This window comes from Pleurodeles waltl, chromosome 11 (assembly GCF_031143425.1).
Source record: "Pleurodeles waltl isolate 20211129_DDA chromosome 11, aPleWal1.hap1.20221129, whole genome shotgun sequence".
In the NCBI taxonomy this organism is placed as follows: Eukaryota; Metazoa; Chordata; class Amphibia; order Caudata; family Salamandridae; genus Pleurodeles; species Pleurodeles waltl.
The window spans coordinates 620,165,632-620,190,177 of NC_090450.1; positions in this window are offsets into that span (position 1 = coordinate 620,165,632).

A 24,546-nucleotide genomic window follows, 5' to 3' on the forward strand; every position below is an offset into this window, starting at 1 on the left:
TCAAGATGGCTTTTAGATGTGCCACATATTTTACATAAACTCAGAATGTTGGTACTGTATGTCCTCATTAGAACACTGTAAGCTGCTGATCACCAGGGAGTTAACTGGCAGTCTGCTGCTGATGTTAACAGTGCATGTTTCAGCCCACATGTTTAACAGCTAACTTTTACCGGTTTGATTCAATCAAGATGGTTTCAGGTGTGCCACACTTTTCGCATAAGTAAGACAGTTAGCTCTCTAGTTGTTCTTTAGGACACTCTGGGAGGCTGCAGTAGGACACAAGGGAATCAACAGACAAGCTGCTCCTGTTAGAAGTATGTTTTACTGAGAATGTCAGACTTTATTCTCATATGGCTAAGAAAGATAGTGTGAATTTGCCAAAAATATGCTCTCATTTTAGTTTGTGCAGCACATTCCATCACCTATATGGGAAAATCATAAAAAAGCAGTTTTCTCTCAAACATGATTTGTGAAATCCCAGCAGGGTAAAATCACTTTAGAACACCCCACATTTTCTAAAATTAGTATGGTGCCATCAACACATGATTTATTTTGTAACCAAAATTTGTTATCACCCTTTATAGGTTCTTATTTTTGTGACCATAAAAAAGTGTCATTTACTACAATGTATTTAAATGGGGTACTATCACGCGTATTGGTCCTAAGATGACTGACATCAGTTTGTGTTTGAACTGCTGACAGCCAATCAGATCTCACCATGAAATCTGTGCTTATGCTCCACCCAGATATGCAAGTTTGGTTTAAATATCTCAAAACCTACTGAAAAAAATTACACCAAATAAAAAAAGCATGATTTGTGACCCAAAAGCAAACTTTTTCCAGATTTGGAGTTATTCCATCCAGCGGTTTGGGCTGAAGGCGTGCTACGGGAATTAACATGGGAAACACACTTTTTTTAACCACCCTTTTCACTGCCCCGCTTGACGGAGCATCCCAAAACTTTCCAAACATAGGTAAGTCAAAAAAATGCTCTTTTAATGGAAACTAGATCCTAACTAAAATGGCCTATTGGAGACCGCCATTAGGTAATATATATATATATATATATATATATATATATATATATATATACAGAGAGAGAGAGAGAGAGAGACATTACCTAGTGGAAGTCGCCAATAGGAATTAAAATTCAGACCTAGTTTCTATAGAAAACTTTGATTTTACATGCCTACATATTTGGCGTCGCTTGACAAATCTTCACAACATTTTCCAAAAATTTTGACAGTCAAGTGAGCTGCTGTCCGCAAAGCTTCAGAGTGATCCATCAAGTGGGGGCTGAGATAAAGGAGGGGGTCAATATTATAGCGATTCCAATGTTAATTCCATAGGAAATTTTGAACAGCAATGGTGCCAAAACCACTGAATGGAATTACACCAAATTTGGCAGAAAGGTAGCTCTTGGTCCAGAAAGTTGTTTGGTGTAAATGTGTTAAATAGTTGTTGAGAAATTAAAGGAAATCCAAATTTGGGTAGATAGGAATGCGAAGGATTCGTGACCTCTACTCAAATCATCGTGCCATGAGGAATACTGTGATTGGTTGGCCGCAAACTGTTCAGAAAGTTGTGGCCACCGTTTTGAGAATCAGGGCAATGTCCCACAGTATAAAAATAAAAGCTGATAACAATAGAAGGGATCAGAGAACATGTACTCTGAACCCATAGGGGGCTATTAAAGGATGTGTGAGGCCATAGTTGTTAGGTTTAGAAAGATTAAAATCCTTTTTTGGCCACAATTGCTGAGTGGTCAGTGCGCCCCCCATGTAAAGCTGCAACAGAATCACAACTCCTGCCGAGAGTGGAACAAAAATATACAATCAGAAACACTCCCTCAGACATTAAAGCACATTACTGACAGACACTTTGAGACACTTTGACATTTTGAGACTGTGACACAGATCTATAAGTATAGTCATACAGCACTAACTGTCAACATCAGGGCAGTGCGTGCACTACGGGTGACTAGAATGCAAAAACCTAGCAATTTCAAGCTAACATAATTTATGCATTGTGCTGATATGATGTTGTTTAACCTTTTGCATTGCAGAGTTTAATCTTGAATACTTATGTTCAGCATGCATATAAATACTGTTCACATGTGATGTACTTCTGCAGGCTTTCAGACTGTATCAGGGTGTAGTCCCCTTCCAGGGCCTTCTCGAAGTTTTCCCTGCAGCATGCCTGGGTGTGGTTTGTGGGCTGGGCCAAGACTCTATATAATGGAGCCATCCCAGCTCCACGTGCTCACTATTCAGAGGTCCCAGTGCAGAGCAGCAGCAACTTCCTGAGCTCCTGTTCCGGTGGCCTACTTTGATCTTCCAGACCTCTGCCCTTCATTCTACATTGGTGATCCTTAATCAGGGCAGTAAGATGGAGGTTGGGCTGGGCCCCCGACCCTGTTATCGAGGGTGCTTGAATTCTTGAGCCTAATTCTTGCATGATAAACAAATTACTCTTGCGCGTGTGAATGTGCGCTTGGGCGTTTCGTGACATTTGCATGCTATTACTAGAATCGGCAAGATGCACGATTCTTTCTCCGTGCTTAATTCATGTTATTCATTGTGCGCTACCATTTCTTGACAGTTACATGGTGGCCTTCGAATCGGCAAGGCGCGCAATTCGTTTTCTTGTGATTTAACCCTTGATATTCATTGCACGCTACCATTTCTTGACAGTTGCATGGTGGCCTTCGAATCGCCAAGACGCGCAATTCGTTTTCTTGTGATTTAACCCTTGATATTCATTTCACGCTACTATTCCTTGGCAGTTACATGGTGGCATTCGAATCGGCAAGACGCGCAATTCTTTCATCGTGCTTAATTCATGTTATTCATTGTACGCTACCATTCATTGGCAGTTACATGGTGGCATTCGAATCAGCAAGACAGGCAATTCGTTTTCTTGTGCTTTAACCTTGATATTCATTGTGCGCTACCATTCCTTGGCAGTTACATGGTGGAATTTGAATCGGCAAGACACGCAATTCGTTTTCTTGTGTTTTAACCTTGATATTCATTGTGCGCTACCATTCCTTGGCCGTTACATGGTGGCATTCAAATCGGTAAGACGCGCGATTCTTTCCTCGTGCTTAATTCATGTTGTTCATTGTGCGCTACCATTCCTTGGCCGTTACATGGTGGCATTCGAATCGGCAAGACGCGCAATTCTTTCCTCGTTCTTAATTCATGTTATTCATTGTGCGCTACCATTCCTTGGCAGTTACATGGTGGCATTTGAATCGGCAAGACGTGTGATTCTTTCCTCGTGCTTAATTCATGTTATTCATTGTGCGCTACCTTTCCTTGGCCGTTATATGGTGCCATTCGAATCGGCAAGACGCGCAATTCTTTCCTCGTGCTTAATTCATGTTATTCATTGTGCGCTACCATTCTAAGGCATTTACTTGGTAGTACTCGAGATGACAAGTCGCATGATTTATTCCTTGAATCTACGTTGTGTTACTCATGGTGCACAATCCTTCTATGGTGTTTACTACCTATGTAAAAATCTGTAATGTGCGCAAGTTCATGTTCCAACATTTTGAGAGAAAAAAAAGGCCAGAGTTCTAGATGTAATGTTGTGTGTTCCTAATATGTATTCTCAAAAAGGATTCATATGATGGTTCAGAACTTATTCAGATTGTTTTCCTGATTCTCATTGTAGGAAAGTACCATCTTGCCTGGCATGTTACCCCCATATTTCACTGTATATATGTTGTTTTAGTGTGTGTGTCACTGGGACCCTGCCAGGCAGGGCCCCAGTGCTCATAATTATGTGCCCTGTATGTGTTCCCTGTGTGATGCCTAACTGTCTCACTGAGGCTCTGCTAACCAGAACCTCAGTGGTTATGCTCTCTCTGCTTTCCAAATTTGTCACTAACAGGCTAGTGACTAAATTTACCAATTCACATTGGCATACTGGTACACCCATATAATTCCCTAGTATATGGTACTGAGGTACCCAGTGTATTGGGGTTCCAGGAGATCCCTATGGGCTGCAGCATTTCTTTTGCCACCCATAGGGATCTCTGACAATTCTTACACAGGCCTGCCAGTGCAGCCTGAGTGAAATAACGTCCACGTTATTTCACAGCCATTTACCACTGCACTTAAGTAACTTATAAGTCACCTATATGTCTAACCTTCACCTGGTGAAGGTTGGGTGCAAAGTTACTTAGTGTGTGGGCACCCTGGCACTAGCCAAGGTGCCCCCACATCGTTCAGGGCAAATTCCCCGGACTTTGTGAGTGCGGGGACACCATTACACGCGTGCACTGTACATAGGTCACTACCTATGTACAGCGTCACAATGGTAACTCCGAACATGGCCATATAACATGTCAAGGATCATGGAATTGTCCCCCCAATGCCATTCTGGCATTGGGGGGACAATTCCATGATCCCCCGGCTCTCTAGCACAGAACCCGGGTACTGCCAAACTGCCTTTCCGGGGTCTCCACTGCAGCTGCTGCTGCTGCCAACCCCTCAGACATGTTTCTGCCCTCCTGGGGTCCAGGCAGCCCTGGCCCAGGAAGGCAGAACAAAGGACTTCATCTGAGAGAGGGTGTAACACCCTCTCCCTTTGGAAATAGGTGTGAGGGCTGGGGAGGAGTAGCCTCCCCCAGCCTCTGGAAATGCTTTGATGGGCACAGATGGTGCCCCTCTCTGCATAAGCCAGTCTACACCAGTTCAGGGATCCCCCAACCCTGCTCTGGCGCGAAACTGGACAAAGGAAAGGGGAGTGACCACTCCCCTGACCTGCAGCTCCCAGGGGAGGTGCCCAGAGCTCCTCCAGTGTGTCCCAGACCTCTGCCATCTTGGAAACAGAGGTGTTTGTGGCACACTGGACTGCTCTGAGTGGCCAGTGCCAGCAGGTGGCGTCAGAGGCTCCTTCTGATAGGCTCTTACCTCTCTTGGTAGCCAATCCTCCTTCATAGGTAGCCAAACCTCCTTTTCTGGCTATTTAGGGTCTCTGCTTTGGGGATCTCACCAGATAACGAATGCAAGAGCTCATCAGAGTTCCTCTACTTCTCCCTCTTCACCTTCTGCCAAAGGATCGACCGCTGACTGCTCAGGATGCCTGCAAAACCACAACAAAGTAGCAAGACGACTACTAGCAACCTTGTATCGCTTCATCCTGCCGGCTTTCTCAACTGTGTCCAGGTGGTGCATGCTCTGGGGTAGCCTGCCTCCTCTCTGCACCGGGAGCTCTGAAGAAATCTCCCGTGGGTCGACGGAATCTTCCCCCTGCAACCGCAGGCACCAAAAGACTGCATCACTGGTCCTCTGGGTCCCCTCTCAGCACGACGAGCGTGGTCCCTGGAACTCAGCAACTCTGTCCAAGTGACTCCCACAGTCCAGTGACTCTTCAGTCCAAGTTTGGTGGAGGTAAGTCCTTGCCTCCCCACGCTAGACTGCATTGCTGGGTACCGTGTGATTTGCAGCTGCTCCGGCTCCTGTGCACTCTTTCAGGATTTCCTTCATGCACAGCCAAGCCTGGGTCCCCGACACTCTAACCTGCAGTGCACAACCTTCTGAGTTGTCCTCCGGCGTCGTGGGACTCCCTTTTGTGACTTCGCATGGGCTCTGGTTCACTCTTCTTCCAAGTGCCTGTTCAGCTACTTCTGCGGGTGCTGCCTGCTTCTGTGAGGGCTCCCTACGTTGCTGGGTGCCCCTTCTGTCTCCTCCTCCAAGTGGCGACATCCTAGTCCCTCCTGGGCCACAGCAGCACCCAAAAACCTCTAGCGCAACCCTTGCAGCTAGCAAGGCATGTTTGCGGTCTTTCTGTGTGGGAACACCTCTGCAAGCTTCATTGCGACGTGTTACCTCCATCAACCTAAGGGGAAGTTCCTAGTCCTCTTCTTTCTTGCAGAACTCCAAGCTTCTTCCAACAGGTAGCAGCTTCCTTGCACCCTCAGCTGGCATTTCCTGGGTTCCTGCCCACTCTCGACACTGTCGCGACTATTGGACTTGGTCCCCTTGTCTTACAGGTACTCAGGTCCAGAAATCCACTGTTGTTGCATTGCTGGCGTTTGTTCTTCCTGCAGAAACCCCCTATCACGACTTATGTGCTCTCTGAGGGTAGTAGGTGCACTTTACACCTACCTTTCAGGGTCTTGGGATGGGCTATTTTTCTAACCCTCACTGTTTCCTTACAGTCCCAGCGACCCTCTACAAGCTCACATAGGTTTGGGGTCCATTCATGGTTCGCATTCCACTTTTGGAGTATATGGTTTGTGTTGCCCCTATACCTATGTGCTCCTATTGCAATCTAATGTAACTTTACATTGCTTGCATTACTTTTCTTGCTATTACCTGCATCATTTTGGTTTGTGAACATATATCTTGTGTATATATCTTATCCTCATACTGAGGGTACTCACTGAGATACTTTTGGCATATTGTCATAAAAATAAAGTACCTTTATTTTTAGTACTTCTGTGCATTGTGTTTTCTTATGATATTGTGCATATGACACCAGTGGAATAGTAGGAGCTTTACATGTCTCCTAGTTCAGCCGAAGCAGCTTTGCCATAGCTACCTTCTATCAGCCTAAGCTGCTAGAAACACCTCTTCTACACTAATAAGGGATAACTGGACCTGGCACAAGGTGTAAGTACCTCTGGTACCCACTACAAGCCAGGCCAGCCTCCTACATTGGTTGTACAGCAGTGGGGTAAGTACTTGTAACTACTTAACACTTTGTCATTGTGTACTTTTCATAAGAGAATAATATACAAAACAAGTTCAGTGTATGTACACATAACCAAAAGTTTTGCTTTTCTCCTCTTATACTTTCTACTAAGTGCTGAAAAGTATTCTAAAACTTCTAATAGTTTCTAAAAGTTAGAAAAAGGTTTTTTTATCTGTTCTTTAAAAAGTTCTGAAACTTTTTCTTCCTTCTCACTGTCTCTAAACCTTCTTCTATCATGTCTGATGTAGAGTCTGCTCTTAAAATGGTCAATACTACCTATGACAATTTGAATTACAAGAGTCTAAGGAGCCTCTGCTTAGATAGAGGTTTAGTGATAGGAAAGAACCCTACAAAAGAGTTTCTATATAACATGCTTATTGTGAATGATGAGTCTCTAGGAGGCACTTCAAATTAGAGGTTAATAGATGGCTCCCATTCTGACTCAGGGGATCTCCTTGAGGGAGGTAGGGAGGGTTCTGTTCCAAATCTGCCCCCTAGCAGGCCACCTAGTAATGTTGGTAGCAATGGAGGTTCCATCATAGTAGGGGTGTCTTTATTCCTGGAGGCCAGGTTATTAGGGTTCAGTCAGTTAGGGACAGATCTCCCTCTGTTGTTTCCAATTTATCTTCTGTGTCCAAGCATTCCCAACCCACCCACCCTGAAGACAACATGTTAGAAAGGGATCTCTAAAAGTTGAGAGTGGAAGAGACCAGACTGAAGCTTAAACAGCAACAGCTGGCCTTAGATAGAGAATCCCTAGACCTGGAGAAAGAGAGACAGAGATTGGGGTTTGGACCCCATGGTGGCAGCAACAGTATTCCTGATAGTAATCCTGTTAGAGAGCATGATTCCAGGAATCTGCACAAGATAGTCCCCCCTTACAAAGAGGGGGATGACATCAACAAGTGGTTTGCTGCACTTGAGAGGGCCTGTATGGTACAGGGGGTCCCTCAAACACAGTGGGCTGCTATATTGTGGCTATCTTTCAATGGAAAGGGTAGGGATAGGCTCCTTACTGTTAGAGAAAGTGATGCTAACAAATTTGCAGTTTTGAAGGATGCACTCTTGGATGGATTTGGCTTAACAACTGAACAATACAGAATTAAGTTCAGAGACACCAGAAAAGAGTCCTCACAAGACTGGATAGACTTTGTTGACTGCTTAGTGAAGGCCTTGGAAGGGTGGTTACATGGCAGTAGAGTTTCTGACTATGAAAGCCTGTATAATCTTATTCTGAGAGAGCATATTCTGAATAACTGTGTGTCTGACTTGTTACACCAATATCTAGTGGACTCAGATCTGACCTCTCCCCAAGAATTGGGAAAGAAGGCTTGACAAATGGGTCAGAACAAGAGTGAACAGAAAAGTTCATACGGGAGTGACAAGGATGGCAAGAAGAAAGATGGCAAGTCTTCTGACAAGGGTGGGGACAAAAGTACAACTGAGTCTTCATCAGGCCCACAAAAAACCTCTGGTGGGGGTGGTAGGCCCAAATCATCTTCCAATAATCAAGTTAAAAAGCCTTGGTGTTATTTGTGTAAAGTCAAAGGCCATTGGACAACTGATGCCAATTGTCCAAAGAAAAACAACAAACTTCCCATTACCACAACCCCTTCTGAAAATTCTAGTGCCCCTAGTAATAGCAGTGGTAGTGGGAGCAAACCTACTAATAGCCAATCCAAGGGAGTAGCTGGGCTCACTTTTGGTAATTTAGTTGGGGTTGGTCTTGTTAGGGAGACCACAGAGGCTATGTTAGTCTCTGAAGGTGCCAGTGATTTGGCCACCTTGGTTGCTTGTCCCCTTAACATGGATAAGTACAAGCAACTTCCCCTAATAAATGATAATGAGGTTCAGGCCTACAGGGACACAGGTGCCAGTGTTACCATGGTAATAGAGAAACTGGTGCACCCTGAACAACACCTACTTGGTCAGCAGTACCAAGTGACAGACGCTCATAAGAACACTCTTAGCCATCCCATGGCTGTTGTGAATCTCAACTGGGGGGGGCAGTTACTGGTCCAAAGAAAGTTGTGGTTGCCTCAGATTTACCTGTAGACTGTCTACTAGGGAACGATTTAGAGACATCAGCTTGGGCAGAAGTGGAGTTGGAGGCTCATGCAGCAATGCTGGGCATTCCTGGGCATATTTTTGCTTTGACAAGGGCTCAGGCCAGAAAGCAAAAAGGACAGGGTAACTTGGATCCTGGAACAATGGACCAAGTGCTCCCTAAAGCTAGGGGTAGCAAGGGTACATTCCTACCCACTATCCCTCCCTCTACAGATGATTCTCCTTCTGAGGAAGAAGAATTTCCTCCCTGTGCAGAACCTTCACCAGATGAGCTGGCAGCAGACACTGCTGAGCTTTTGGGTGGAGGAGGGCCTGCCAGGGAAGAGCTGAGTTTGGCACAGCAATCCTGTCCCACATTAGAGGGTCTCAGACAGCAAGCTGTCAAACAGCAAAATGGGGATGTCAGTGACTCACATAGAGTTTACTGGGAAGACAACCTCTTGTACACAGAGGCAAGGGACCCAAAACCTGGAGCAGCCAGGAAATTTGTCATTCCCCTGCAGTACAGAGAGTTCCTCCTAACTCTGGCACATGACATTCCTTTGGCTGGGCATTTGGACCAGATCAAAACATGGGAAAGGCTTGTCCCCCTGTTTCACTGGCCTAGGATGTCAGAGGACACTAAAGATTTTTGCAAGTCTTGTGTGACCTGCCAGTGGCAAGACTGGTGGCACACCAAAGGCTCCCCTTATTCCACTCCTGTGGTTGTGGTCCCCTTTGAAAGGGTAGGGGTCGACATAGTTGGCCCCCTTGGCCCTCCTACTGCTTCAGGCAATAGGTTTATCTTGGTGGTTGTGGACCATGCCACCAGATATCCTGAAGCAATTCCTCTAAGGACCACTACATCTTCTGCAGTGGCAAAAGCCCTCCTGGGAATCTTTTCCAGGGTGGGTTTCCCAAAAGAGGTTGTACCTGATTTCGGTCAAGAGCTCGCTCCCCCACGTCTGCAGCACCACCTTGCTGTGTCCATGTCCCTGACCCCCGCCTACGCTGCTGCTAGCGTGTTCGAGGCCCTCCTCCTTCTGGTAAGCATCGCTAGACCCATGTGCATTGTGCCGTTTTCACCGTATTTGTGACTGTATTCTGTGTTGTGCCTTTTGCTCCATTTTGCCTCCATTTGTGCTTTTTGACTTCCATTTGTGCTTTTTTTGACTGTTTTGTGACTCCTTTTTGCCCCTTGTGCGCTCCCCTTAGCCGCGTTTCCCCGCCGCTGCCTCCCTGCGGCCCGCCCCCCTCACCCCCCATTTGCCGCTCCCTCCCGCCTCCCAGCTGCTCCTCCCTCCCCCCTCCCTTCTTAATTGCTGGCGCTGCGCGTCGAGGGTGAGTGACCTCTGACCTGATTTCGGTCAAGAGCTCGCTCCCCCACGTCCGCAGCACCACCTTGCTGTGTCCGTGTCCCTGACCCCAGCCCACGCTGCTGCTAGCGTGTTCGAGGCCCTCCTCTTTCTGGTAAGCGTCGCTAGACCCGTGTGCATTGTGCCGTTTTCACCGTATTTGTGACTGTATTTTGTGCCTTGCTTTATTGTTCCTTTTTACTCCATTTTGTCTCCATTTGTGCTTTTTGACTTCCATTTGTGCTTTTTTTGACTGTTTTGTGACTCCTTTTTGCCCCTTGTGCGCTCCCCTTAGCCGCGTTTCCCCGGCGCTGCCTCCCTGCGGCCCCACCCCCCTCGCGCCCCCATTTGCCGCTCCCTCCCGCCTCCCAGCTGCTCCTCCCTCCCCCCTAACTTCTTAATGGCTGGCGCTGCGCGTCGAGGGCGAGCGACCTCTGACCTGATTTCGGTCAAGAGCTCGCTCCCCCACGTCCGCAGCACCACCTTGCTGTGTCCCTGTCCCTGACCCCTGCCCACACTGCTGCTAGCGTGTTCGAGGCCCTCCTCCTTCTGGTAAGCATCGCTAGACCCGTGTGCATTGTGCCGTTTTAACTGTATTTGTGACTGTATTCTGTGCCTTGCTTTATTGTGCCTTTTGGTCCATTTTGTCTCCATTTGTGCTTTTTGACTTCCATTTCTGCTTTTTTTGACTGTTTTGTGACTCCTTTTTGCCCCTTGTGCGCTCCCCTTAGCCGCGTTTCCCCACCGCTGCCTCCCTGCGGCCCCGCCCCCCTCGCGCCCCCATTTGCCGCTCCCTCCCGCCTCCCAGCTGCTCCTTCCTCCCCCCTCCCTTCTTAATGGCTGGAGCTGCGCGTCTGCGCAGCGGATGCGCTGCTGGCGCACCGGAGGCCCGTCAGAGGCAAACCCGTCTGCGCCCGTCCGCGCCTGGAGCGCGCCCAGCGCCACCCCCCTGGTTCGCACGACCCCCGCACCACCAGACGCCGCTACTCGGCCAACCAGCTCACCGCCCTCAACCCCGGCTGCTCCACAACATGCTACCAGGCCTCACCAAAGTACACCAAAGGACCCTTCTCCTGCCGCGCCTGTAACTTCACCTGCGACAGAACAAGGAAATCTGCAACAACCAGCACAAACCACCTCCACTCCATACTCCTCAACACACGCTCCGCACGTAAGCACGCCATCGAGCTTTGAGACCTGCTTGACACCACCTCCCCAGACGTAGCGTTCCTGACCGAAACCTGGTGGAACGACTCCTCAGGACCTGACATCGCCATAGCCATCCCGGACGGCTACAAGATCATCAGAAGGGATCGCCCCAACGGAATCGGAGGAGGAATAGCCATCGCCTACAAATCCACCGTCAAAATTCACACCCACACGGACGACACCCTCAAGAACACCTACACTTCCGGATCCACACCGACCCCAACACCACTCTCAGGGGAACTCTCATCTACAGACCCCCAGGACCACGAGCACCCTTCAGCGACTCCATCGCTGACCTCACGAGCACCCGCGCGCTCCCTTCTACGGACTACATCCTCCTTGGAGACCTCAATTTCCACTTGGAGAACAACAACGACGCCAACACCGCATCTCTGATTGACAACCTCTCCAACCTCTGCCTCAGACAACTGGTCAACACACCCACCCACACCGCCGGCCACACGCTTGACCCGATCTTCTCCGCAAGCAACCATGTCACCTTTAACCACACCACCGAACTTCACTGGACCGACCACCACTGCATCCACTTCACATTCAAGAAGCATACCGAGCACCACCGCACCCAACAACCACTACACCGTCGCTGGAGCAAAGTCACCGATGACCAACTGACCAGCACCCTCACCCAGAACCCACCCACCTACTCCACCGACCCAGACACTGCCGCACTCAACCTACGACGGTGGATCAACGACTGCGCCAACACCCTCGCACCACTCAAGAGGTCCACAGACAACCAAGAAAGAAAAAAAGCCGCCTGGTTCACTGACGAACTCCTAACCTCCAAACGCGTCTGCCAGAAACTAAAGAAGAAATGGCTCCTCGAACACACACCCGACAGCCTGTCAGCCCACAAGGAGGCCACCCGCAAGCACCACCAGCTAATCAGACTCGCCAAACGATCCCACTTCACAGAACGCCTGAACAACAACGCACACGACAGCAAGGAACTCTTCTGCATCGTGAAAGAGCTCTCCAACCCCAGCGCCAACGTCAACGACATCCCACCATCCCAAGAACTCTGCGACGCCCTGTCCACCTTTTTCTATCAAAAGATCACCGACATCCGCGACAGCCTCAACACCACACCTCCGTCAGACCCCACCCCCAGAAACTCCACCTGCACCAACCGCCTGACCACCTGGACCTACGTAGACGACACTGAAACACGCAGGATCATGAACTCCATCCACTCAGGATCCCCTTCAGACCCATGCCCCCACCACGTTTACAACAAAGCTGACTATACCATCGCCCCCCAACTTCGAAAGGTCATCAACTTATCCTTCGAAACCACAACTTTCCCGGAAAGCTGGAAGCACGCCGAAATCCACGCTCTCCTTAAGAAGGCCAAGGAAGACCCCAACGACCTCAAAAACTTCCGACCGATCTCCCTTCTCCCATTCCCGGCGAAGGTCACCGAGAAGATCGTCAACGCTCAGCTTACCCACCACCTTGAGGACAACTCCATCCTGGACTCCTCCCAGTCCGGTTTCAGACGCAACCACAGCACCGAGACAGCACTCCTCGCCGCCACAGATGACATCAGACAGCAAATGGACAACGGCGAAACATCAGCCCTCATCCTCCTGGACCTATCCGCAGCTTTCGATACGGTCTGCCATCGCACCCTATTAACACGCCTCCATGAAGCCGGAATACAAGAAAAAGCCCTCAACTGGATCTCCTCATTCCTCTCCGGCAGAACCCAGAGAGTCCGCCTCCCATCCTTCCGCTCCGAAGCCACCAACATCATCTGCGGGGTACCCCAAGGCTCCTCACTGAGCCCGACGCTGTTCAACATCTACATGGCCCCCCTCGCACAACTGGCCCGTCAGCACAACCTCAACATTCTCTCCTACACCGACGACACCCAGCTCATCCTCTCCCTCACCAAAGACCCACACACCGCCAAAGCCAACCTCCACAAGGGAATGAAGTCCATCGCCGAGTGGATGAGACACAGCCGCCTGAAATTGAACTCCGACAAGATGGAGGTCCTCATCCTCGGACGCACCCCCTCCGCCTGCGACGACTCCTGATGGCCCACTTCGCTGGGAGCCCCGCCAACGCCAGCCAACCACGCACGCAACCTGGGTTTCGTCCTCGACTCCGCCCTCAGCATGTCCAAACAGGTCAACGCAGTTTCCTCCTCCTGCTACAACACCCTCCGCATGCTCCGTAGAATCTACAAATGGATCCCGACGGAAACCAGAAGAACGGTGACCCAGGCCCTCGTCAGCAGCAGACTAGACTACGGCAACGCTCTCTACACAGGCATCCCAGAAAAAGACATCCGACGCCTCCAACGCATCCAAAACGCCTCCGCCCGACTGGTCTTCGACGTACCCCGCCGCTGCCACATCTCCCACCACCTGAGAGATCTCCACTGGCTCCCCGTGGACAAGAGGATCACCTTTAAGCTCCTCACCCACGCTCACAAGGCACTCCACAACGCCGGACCAGCCTACCTGAACTACAGACTCAACTTCTACGCCCCCACCCGCCAACTCGGCTCTGCCAACCTCGCCCTCGCCATCGTTCCCCGCATCCAGCGCAACACCTCCGGTGGCAGGTCCTTCTCCTACCTTGCCGCCAAGACCTGGAACACCCTCCCGCCCCCCCTGCGACAGACCCAGGACCTTCTCACCTTCAGGAGACTTCTTAGACCTGGCTCTTCGACCAGTAGCAGCACCCCCCCCCCCTTTTTCTTCAGCACCTTGAAACCCTAACGGGTACGTAGTGCGCTTTACAAATGTTGTGATTGATTGATTGATATCAGACAAGGGTAGCAACTTTATGTCTGCATACTTGAAAGCTATGTGGAAGGAATGTGGTGTAACCTACAAATTCACCACACCTTATCATCCACAGACTAATGGACTGGTAGAGAGGTTTAATAAAACTCTCAAAGGTAGGATAATGGGACTCCCTGAAAAACTCAGGAGGAGATGGGATGTCCTGTTACCTTGCCTTCTTTTTGCTTACAGGGAGGTACCCCAGAAAGGAGTGGGCTTCAGCCCCTTTGAACTCCTCTTTGGACACCCTGTAAGAGGTCCACTAACACTTGTGAAGGAGGGTTGGGAACAACCTTTAAAAGCTCCCAAACAGGACATAGTGGACTATGTACTTGGCCTAAGATCCAGAATGGCTGAGTACATGAAAAAGGCCAGTAAAAACCTTCAGGCCAGCCAAGAGCTCCAAAAGCAATGGCATGACCAGAAGGCTGTTCTGATCCAGTACCAACCAGGACAGAAGGTGTTGGTATTGGAGCCTGTGGTCCCAAGAGCACTCCAGGACAAATGGAGTGGACCCCATCTAATTGTTGAAAAAAAGGGTGAAGTTACCTATCTGGTAGACCTGGGCACTGCCAGGAGTCCCCTTAGGTTGATTCATGTCAAACGCCTAAAACCCTACTATGACAGGGCTGATCTCACCCTGCTCATGGCAACAGATGAAGGACAGGAAGAAGAGAGTGACCCTCTCCCTGATCTCTTCTCCTCCACTAAGAGGATGCTTTAGTGGAGGGAGTAGTTTTAGCAGATTGTCTGACTGCAGAACAGAAAGACAACTGCATAAATATCCTTGGACAATTTTCTGAACTCTTTTCAACTGTGCCAGGCACCACATCTTGGTGTGAACACAAAATTGATAATGGAGACAGCTTGCCTGTCAAAAGTCAAATCTATAGGCAGCCTGACCATGTCAAGGACTGCATAAAACAAGAGGTTCAGAAAATGCTTGATCTAGGAGTGGTTGTACCTTCTGAAAGCCCATGGGATAGTCCTGTGGTGCTTGTACCAAAGCCTCACTCAAAAGATGGATAAAGGGAGATGAGGTTTTGTGTTGATTACAGAGGTCTCAATCAGGTAACAAAAACTGATGCTCACCCTATACCCAGGGCAGATGAGCTCATAGATACACTGGCATCTGCCAAGTATCTAAGCACCTTTGATTTGACTGCAGGGTATTGGCAGATCAAATTGGCGGAGGATGCTAAACCTAAAACTGCATTTTCAACTATAGGAGGGCACTACCAATTTACAGTGATGCCCTTTGGTTTGAAAAATGCACCTGCCACTTTTCAGAGGTTGGTGAACACAGTCCTGCAAGGGCTGGAGGCTTTTAGTGCAGCATATCTAGATGATATAGATGTCTTTAGCTCCACCTGGGATGAGCACCTGGTCCACCTTTGGAAAGTTTTGGAGGCCCTGCAAAAGGCAGGCCTCACTATCAAGGCCTCAAAGTGCCAGATAGGGCAGGGAAACGTGGTTTATCTGGGACACCTGGTAGATGGAGAACAGATTGCACCACTCCAGGGGAATATCCAGACAATCATGGATTGGGTTCCCCCTACAACACAGACCCAGGTGAGAGCCTTCTTAGGCCTCACTGGGTATTACAGGAGATTCAATAAAAACTATGGCTCCATAGCAGGCCCTCTTAATGATCTCACAAGTAAAAAGATGCCTAAAAAGGTATTGTGGACAGCTAGCTGTCAGAAAGCTTTTGAGGAGCTCAAACAGGCCATGTGCACTGCACCTGTCCTAAAAAGCCCATGTCACTCCAAGAAATTAATTGTTCAAACTGATGCATCTGAATTAGGGGTAGGAACAGTCTTATCACAACTGATTTATGAGGGCCTGGATCAACCAGTTGCTTTTATCAGCAGAAGGTTGACCCCTAGAGAAAAGCGTTGGTCTGCCATAGAGAGGGAGGCCTTTGCTGTGGTCTGGGCACTGAAAAAGTTGAGGCCATACCTGTTTGGCACTCACTTTATTGTTCAGACAGACCACAAACCTCTACTTTGGCTAAAACAAATGAAAGGTGAAAACCCTAAATTGTTGAGGTGGTCCATAACTCTACATGGGATGGACTATACAGTGGAACATAGACCTGGTAGTACCCACTCCAATGCAGATGGACTCTCCAGATATTTCCACTTAGACAATGAAGACTCATCAGGTCATGGCTAGTCTTATTGTCCTTCGTTTTGGGGTGGGGGGGGTTGTGTAGGAAAGTACCATCTTGCCTGGCATGTTACCCCCATATTTCACTGTATATATGTTGTTTTAGTGTATGTGTCACTGGGACCCTGCCAGGCAGGGCCCCAGTGCTCATAAGTATGTGCCCTGTATGTGTTCCCTGTGTGATGCCTAACTGTCTCACTGAGGCTCTGCTAACCAGAACCTCAGTGGTTATGCTCTCTCTGCTTTCCACATTTGTCACTAACAGGCTAGTGACTAAAATGACCAATTCACATTGGCATACTGGTACACCCATATAATTCCCTAGTATATGGTACTGAGGTACCCAGGGTATTGGGATTCCAGGAGATCCCTATGGGCTGCAGCATTTCTTTTGCCACCCATAGGGAGCTCTGACAATTCTTACACAGGCCTGCCAGTGCAGCCTGAGTGAAATAACGTCCACGTTATTTCACAGCAATTTACCACTGTACTTAAGTAACTTATAAGTTACCTATATGTCTAACCTTCACCTGGTGAAGGTTGGGTGCAAAGTTACTTAGTGTGTGGGCACCCTGGCACTAGCCAAGGTGCCCCCACATCGTTCAGGGCAAATTCCCCGGACTTTGTGAATGCGGGGACACCATTACACGTGTGCACTGTACATAGGTCACTACCTATGTACAGTGTCACAATGGTAACTCCGAACATGGCCATGTAACATGTCTAAGATAATGGAATTGTCACCCCAATGCCATTCTGGCATTGGGGGGGACAATTCCATGATCCCCTGTGTCTCTAGCACAGAACCCGGGTACTGCCAAACTGCCTTTCCGGGGTCTCCACTGCAGCTGCTGCCAACCCCTCAGACAGGTTTCTGCCCTCTGGGGTCCAGGCAGCCCTGGCCCAGGAAGGCAGAACAAAGGACTTCCTCTGAGAGAGGGTGTAACACCCTCTCCCTTTGGAAATAGGTGTGAGGGCTGGGGAGGTGTAGCCTCCCCCAGCCTCTGGAAATGCTTTGATGGGCACAGATGGTGCCCATCTCTGCATAAGCCAGTCTACACCGGTTCAGGGATCCCCCAGCCCTGCTCTGGCACGAAACTGGACAAAGGAAAGGGGAGTGACCACTCCCCTGACCAGTACCTCCCAGGGGAGGTGCCCAGAGCTCCTCCAAGGTGTCCCTGAGCTCTGCCATCTTGGAAACAGAAGTGTTTGTGGCACACTGGACTGCTCTGAGTGGCCAGTGCCAGCAGGTGACGTCAGAGGCTCCTTCTGATAGGCTCTTACCTCTCTTGGTAGCCAATCCTCCTTCCTAGGTAGCCAAACCTCCTTTTCTGGCTATTTGGGGTCTCTTCTTTGGGGATCTCACCAGATAACGAATGCAAGAGCTCATCAGAGTTCCTCTGCATCTCCCTCTTCACCTTCTGCCAAAGGATCAACCGCTGACTGCTCAGGATGCCTGCAAAACCGCAACAAAGTAGCAAGACGACTACTAGCAACCTTCATCCTGCCAGCTTTCTCGACTGTTTCCAGGTGGTGCATGCTCTGGGGGTAGCCTGCCTCCTCTCTGCACCAGGAGCTCTGAAGAAATCTCCCGTGGGTCGACAGAATCTTCCCCCTGCAACCGCAGGCACCAAAAGACTGCATCACTGGTCCTCTGGGTCACCTCTCAGCACGACGAGCGTGGTCCCTGGAACTCAGCAACTCTGTCCAAGTGACTCCTACAGTATAGTGACTCTTCAGTCCAAGTTTGGTGGAGGTAAGTCCTTGCCTCCCCATGCTAGACTGCATTGCTGGGTACCATGTGATTTGCAGCTGCTCCGGCTCCTGTGCACTCTTCCAGGATTTCCTTCATGCACAGCCAAGCCTGGGTCCCCGACACTCTAACCTGCAGTGCACAACCTTCTGAGTTGTCCTCTGGCGTCGTGTGACTCCCTTTTGTGACTTTGCATGGACTCCAGTTCACTCTTCTTCCAAGTGCCTTTTCCGGTACTTCTGCAGGTGCTACCTGCTCCTGTGAGGGCTCCCTACGTTGATGGGCGCCCCTTCTGTCTCCTCCTCCAAGTGGCGACATCCTGGTCCCTCCTGGGCCACAGCAGCACCCAAAAACCTCTACCGCAACCCTTGCAGCTAGCAAGGCATGTTTGCGGTCTTTCTGTGTGGGAACACCTCTGCAAGCTTCATTGTGACGTGCTACCTCCATCCTCCCAAGGGGAAGTTCCTAGTCCTCTTCTTTCTTGCAGAACTCCAAGCTTCTTCCAACAGGTGGCAGCTTCCTTGCACCCTCAGCTGGCATTTCCTGGGCTCCTGCCCACTCTCGACACTGTCGCGACTATTGGACTTGGTCCCCTTATCTTACAGGTACTCAGGTCCATAAATCCACTGTTGTTGCATTGCTGGTGTTTGTTCTTCCTGCAGAAACCCCCTATCACGACTTCTGTGCTCTCTGAGGGTAGTAGGTGCACTTTACACCTACCTTTCAGGGTCTTGGGGTGGGTTATTTTTCTAACCCTCACTGTTTCCTTACAGTCCCAGCGACCTTCTACAAGATCACATAGGTTTGGGGTCCATTCGTGGTTCGCATTCCACTTTTGGAGTACATGGTTTGTGTTGCCCCTATACCTATGTGCTCCTATTGCAATCTACTGTAACTTTACACTGCTTGCATTACTTTTCTTGCTATTACCTGCATAATTTTGGTTTGTGTACATATATCTTGTATAGATATCTTATCCTCATACTGAGGGTACTCACTGAGATACTTTTGGCATATTGTCATAAAAATAAAGGTGGTCATTACAACCTCGGCGGTCTTTTTACAAGACCACCGAGGGACCGCCTATTATGACCGTTGGCAACTCTCCGTCCTTTTACGGACGGAGAGCCGCCAACAGCCATACTGGCGGGAGGCGGGAAAGTGCAGGTTGCTCCACCTCCACGCCAACAGAACACCGCCCAGCGAATCACGTCCTGTGATTTGCCATGGCGGTGTTCTGTTGGCAGTGTGGTGTCGGTGGATCTGCCCCCATGGCTCCCGTCCCGGAGGATCGACGGAACATGTAAGTTGATTGTCCGTTAGGGGAGGGGGGTGTTGTGTGTTGTGTGGGTGCATGGGGGTGTGCGTCTGTGTATGTAGAGGGGGTGTGTGAGTACGTGTATGCTTGCGGGGGTGTCGCGTGTTTTGGGAATGAGTGCGTGTATGTCTGTGGGTATGTCTGTATAGATGTGTGCGTGTATGTTTGTATGTGAGTGTGCGTGTCTGACTGTGTGTGTGGATGTAGGCATGTATGTCGGTGTGTCCCCGTGTGTGGGTGGTGCCTGCGTGGGTGTCGTGTGTGTGTGAGTTTCTGTGACGTTGGGGGTCGGGGTGAGGAGGGGGGCCCTGCCACCTTTGGGGGGTGGCAGGGGTGGTGGGGGTTGTAGGGGAGGGAGTCGGGTGGGGGTGGGGCAGACCCCTATCAGTGCCAGGGAAGGAATTCCCTGGCACTGATAGTGCTTACCGCCATGGATTTCATGGCGGGTCCAACCGCAGGAAATCCACGGCGGTAAGCTGGGTCAAAATACCGCCGGCGGTATAGTGACGGCCGCCGGGCTGGAGACCCAGGTCTCCAGCCCGGCGGGCGGAACGGAGAACCGGCGGATGACCATGGCGGTAACCGCCTTGGTCATAATACAAAAAAAAAGACCGCCAGCCTGTTGGCGGTCTTACCGCCGCTTCTCTGCCTTCCGCCAGGGTCATAATGACCCCCAAAGTACCTTTATTTTTAGGACTTCTGTGTAGTGTGTTTTCTTATGATATTGTGCATATGACACCAGTGGTATAGTAGGAGCTTTACATGTCTCCTAGTTCAGTCTAAGCTGCTTTGCCATAGCTACCTTCTATTAGCCTAAGCTGCTAGAAACACCTCTTCTACACTATAGGAGGGCACTACCAATTTACAGTGATGCCCTTTGGTTTGAAAAATGCACCTGCCACTTTTCAGAGGTTGGTGAACACAGTCCTGCAAGGGTTGGAGGCTTTTAGTGCAGCATTACTAGCACTACTACACTAATAAGGGATAACTGGACCTGGGGGTCCAGTGGGGTAGGGACCAGGGCACAAAAGTGACTTGGACCTAGTTATAGAATAAGTTAATATATGGTGGATTATTGCGATCAGCGGCATACGCCGTCTATTACTCTGTTTTCATATCAGTGGAAATGTAACCAATTAAGTAAAAAAAATTCGCTACTTGTATATACTTAAGTTTTGGTCATTTTATTCGGGTAAATATGAAATACTAGGAATACGAAAAGAACTTGGTTTCCCCTTCAAAGATGGCGCCCGTGTTTCTTTTCTCTTTTTCTTTTTCTTCAAACGTTTTATTCGCGTTCGAGTTTCGAACGCGCATGAGGGATTTTCTCTTCCTGCGATATTAGAATAGAGATCACCGTGCCTTTTAAATGATGGCGGACCAACACAATGTTTTGCCACTCACCTTTCGGAGCTGTTCACTTGGGCTCCGTTTTCGTTTTGTCGGTTGTTTTTGGATTGAGATGAGTGGGGACTGCAGATCGCTACATGCGCTGACTGCACAGGGGGTAGTTTTGGATTTTTTTATTTGATAAATACTATCAACGCTTAACTTTGTGTTAATTTTATTGCTTTAGGTGTCAGTGACACACTTTGGTTTTGCATGAATCTAGACACATGTGGTCAACTGCCGGTAGGTGTTTTATGATTTTGGGTTGATTTCACTGGGTGCTCATTACTTTATTCTTTATTTCACGTCTTTTCCTTTTGGGCTCTGATAGTGACAAACATTTTATTGTGTCAACAGAGTCGAATATATTTATTGGTTATGAATTTCGGGATACTGAAGGTTCCCGTGTTATACCCAGCTGAGGTATGTTTTGTTTTGTCTTGGGTCACTGTGGGTATATTGTGGGATTCCTCGTACACAATGGGTTTGCGTAGGGATATTATATTTATTTTTATAATTTTATATTTATTTTTATTTATGGGGTGTGCACTGGAGAATGTTGTACTTCTTTTTTCTTATGGGTTGCCTGTGGTTTCAGGTTTGAGTCCTTTTGAAATTCTTTTTACACAGTATTATTCCTCGCGGGTTGTGCCTTGGTCCCTCCCTCTCATCTCCAAGCTAGATGGGGCTAATTTTGGGTTCATTTCAGTAGTATATTGATATATTTGGTTGTAAAAACTGAATTTTAGATCCCATTGCAAAAGTGTGAATTATATAACAATGGGTTTTTTCTTTATTTGTGTTATGTTGATCTAAGTAAGTTTTGTGTGTCATGCATAATGTATGTACTGATTTATGTCTGCATATTATATATGTATCTTATGTTTGATATTCCTTGCAGCCTTGAAAAAGTCACGGGGAGCAATCACTCCCATGACGAAACACGTGTTGGCTGTTCTGTGTCTTATTAAAGATGAATTCTTCACTCAAAAGGATTCCATTGGACTTCTGTTCACTTGCATGTCTCATGTGAATTGGATTATTGAATTATGAATTTGAAAACTTTGAATTATTGACCCTATAGCCATAAACTTACTTACGAGTGCCTTGGTCTCTGTTAAAAAGTTTGTTGTGTCTGTGTTGACATAGTATTGGAGGAAGGAGAGAATCCTCCTAGGCCAGGAGCACCGGATTTCTAATTGGTATTGCTTTTTGATTTAAGAGGGGAATGTTGGGAGCGCTTTCTTTCCCTTAATGTTTCTTCCCATCCAATATACTATCTTACGAAGATGTATTCGATGAGAAAGAAGCAGAGAACTTACCTCCTCATAGATCTTATGACTGTCAAATTGATCTAGTCCCAGGTGTGATACTTCCCAACTGTTGTGTGTATGCTCTGTCAGAACATGAAAATCAACATTTACGAAAATACCTAGATCAATTCTTGGAGAATGGTTTCATTCGCCCTTCTAAGTCTCTCGCAGCTTCACCTTTGTTTTTTGTTCCGAAGGCGAATGGAGAACTTCGATCTTGTATCGACTATAGGGGATTGAACAAAGTATCAAGAAAAAACATCCTTTGCCTCTAATTCCGGTCTTACTGGAGCAAATAAAGAAAGCAAAAATCTACACGAAGATTGATCTTCGAGGTGCTTATCATTTGGTCAAAATGAGAGAAGGTGACGAGTGGAAAACAGCGTTCAAGACAAGATATGGCTTTTTTTAATACACCGTCATGCCTTTTGGTCTGTGCATTGCTCCGGCAGCATTTCAATTTTTCTTGAATGATGTTCTTAGAGAGTACCTCGACATGTTTGCCATAGTCTACATCGATGACATTTTGATCTACTCAGACAATGAAAATGAACATGTCCAACATGTCAAGAAAATTCTAGCAGCCCATCGAAAGCACCATTTATATTGCAAACTAGCCAAGTGCGAGTTTCATGTTACCACAGTCTAGTTTTTGGGGGTTATCCTTACCCCTCAAGGAATGGTGATGACTGAAAAGAAAGTAAAGGCAGTATCTGATTGGCCCACCCCAAAAACTGTTTGTGATGTACAATGTTTCCTGGGGTTTGCACATTTTTACCAGAGATTCATAAATCATTTCTCCCAGACAGTGGCTCCAATCACTAAGTTATTAAGTAAGAAGGAGACATTTTTATGGTCCCCAGAAGCTGACCAAGCCTTTTCAACTTTGAAAGAAGCTTTCTCCACTGCCCCAGTCTTGACTCATCCTGACACGGACGGACCCTTCATAGTGGAAGCTGATGCTTCAGATGTAGCAATAGGAGCAGTCTTGTCACAACGAAACAAGGACACTGGTCAACTTCATCCTGTAGCTTACATGTCTCGGAAGTTGAAATAAGCCGAACAGAACTATGTCATTGCAGAAAAAGAGCTTCTGGCGATTTGTGACGCCTTTAAAGAATAGATACATTATTTGTTGGGTGCCAAATACACTGTCACGGTATACACTGATCATCGTAATCTGCAATTCATGAGTTCCGCCAGACTTTTGACTCCTCGGCAATTATGCTGGATGCTGTTTTTTGCCGAATTTGATTTTGTGGTAACCTTCCGGCCTGGAAAAGATCATCGCAAAGCTGACGCCTTGTCCCGCCAAGAGTCTACCACGTTGCCTGCAGTTCAAACCTCCAGAGCTATCATTGCTCCTGACAAAGTCCTATGTATAATAAAAACAGAAGATTTCTTTGAAGACATCCGCAATTCTTTCACTGTTGAGAAATGGCAGACATGGGCCCAAGCAGATCCCAAAAGGTCAATCAAGCAAGGACTAACTTTTCATGACGCTCGTTTGTTCGTGCCCACTACCAAACTTCGCAAGATAGTGTTTCATTGGTTGCATGTTTTACCTACAGCAGGTCACCCAGGTACTCCTAAAACTCTTGAATTAATCCAACGCTATTTTTGGTGGCCTACCCTAACAAAAGATGTAAAAACAATGGTAAACAACTGCGAAGTCTGTGCTCGCTCTAAAACAAGTCATTGAAAACCGAAAGGGTTGTTACACCCACTCCCAACCCCAAGTCGTCCGTGGGAGCACATTTCTTTAGACTTTATTACCGGTCTGCCAGTGGTTCAACAGCATTCAGTAATTCTGGTGGTAGTAGATAGTCTCACGAAATATGGACATTTCATTGCCTGTAAGAAATTGCCCACCTCCAGTGAACTGGCAACTATTTTACTGAATAGAGTGGTTCGTTATCATGGACTGCCAAAAATGATCCTCTCCGATCGAGAGTCGCAATTTGCCTCCAAGTCTGGAAGACGTGGTGTAAAACACTCCAAGTGACATCTACATTATCTACTAGCTACCATCCTCAAACAGATGGTCAAACGGAGAGACTAAATCAGACTTTGAAGCAATACCTACGTGCTTACGCTGAAAAAGCACTTCATTCTTGGACATCAATGCTCTGGTTAGCTGAGTTAGCCTACAATAACTCATTTCACACTTCTACTGGTGTTACACCTTTTTTTGGCTTGTTTGGCTATCATCCTGACACCTCGCCCATCACAATCCCTCAAGAGAGATCTCTTACTCCAGTTGTGTCAGAAACCGTTCAACATTTGCATCAAACCCAGAAATTGATTCAAGAGCATTTAGAAAAGGCCAAACAAAAATACAAAAAGTATTATGACAAGAAACATTGTGAGGGACCGCAGTATCAACCAGGTGACAAAGTGTGGCTTTCCACAAAACATATAGACTTCAAGAAGAAACACATGTTCAACCCCAAATTCATAG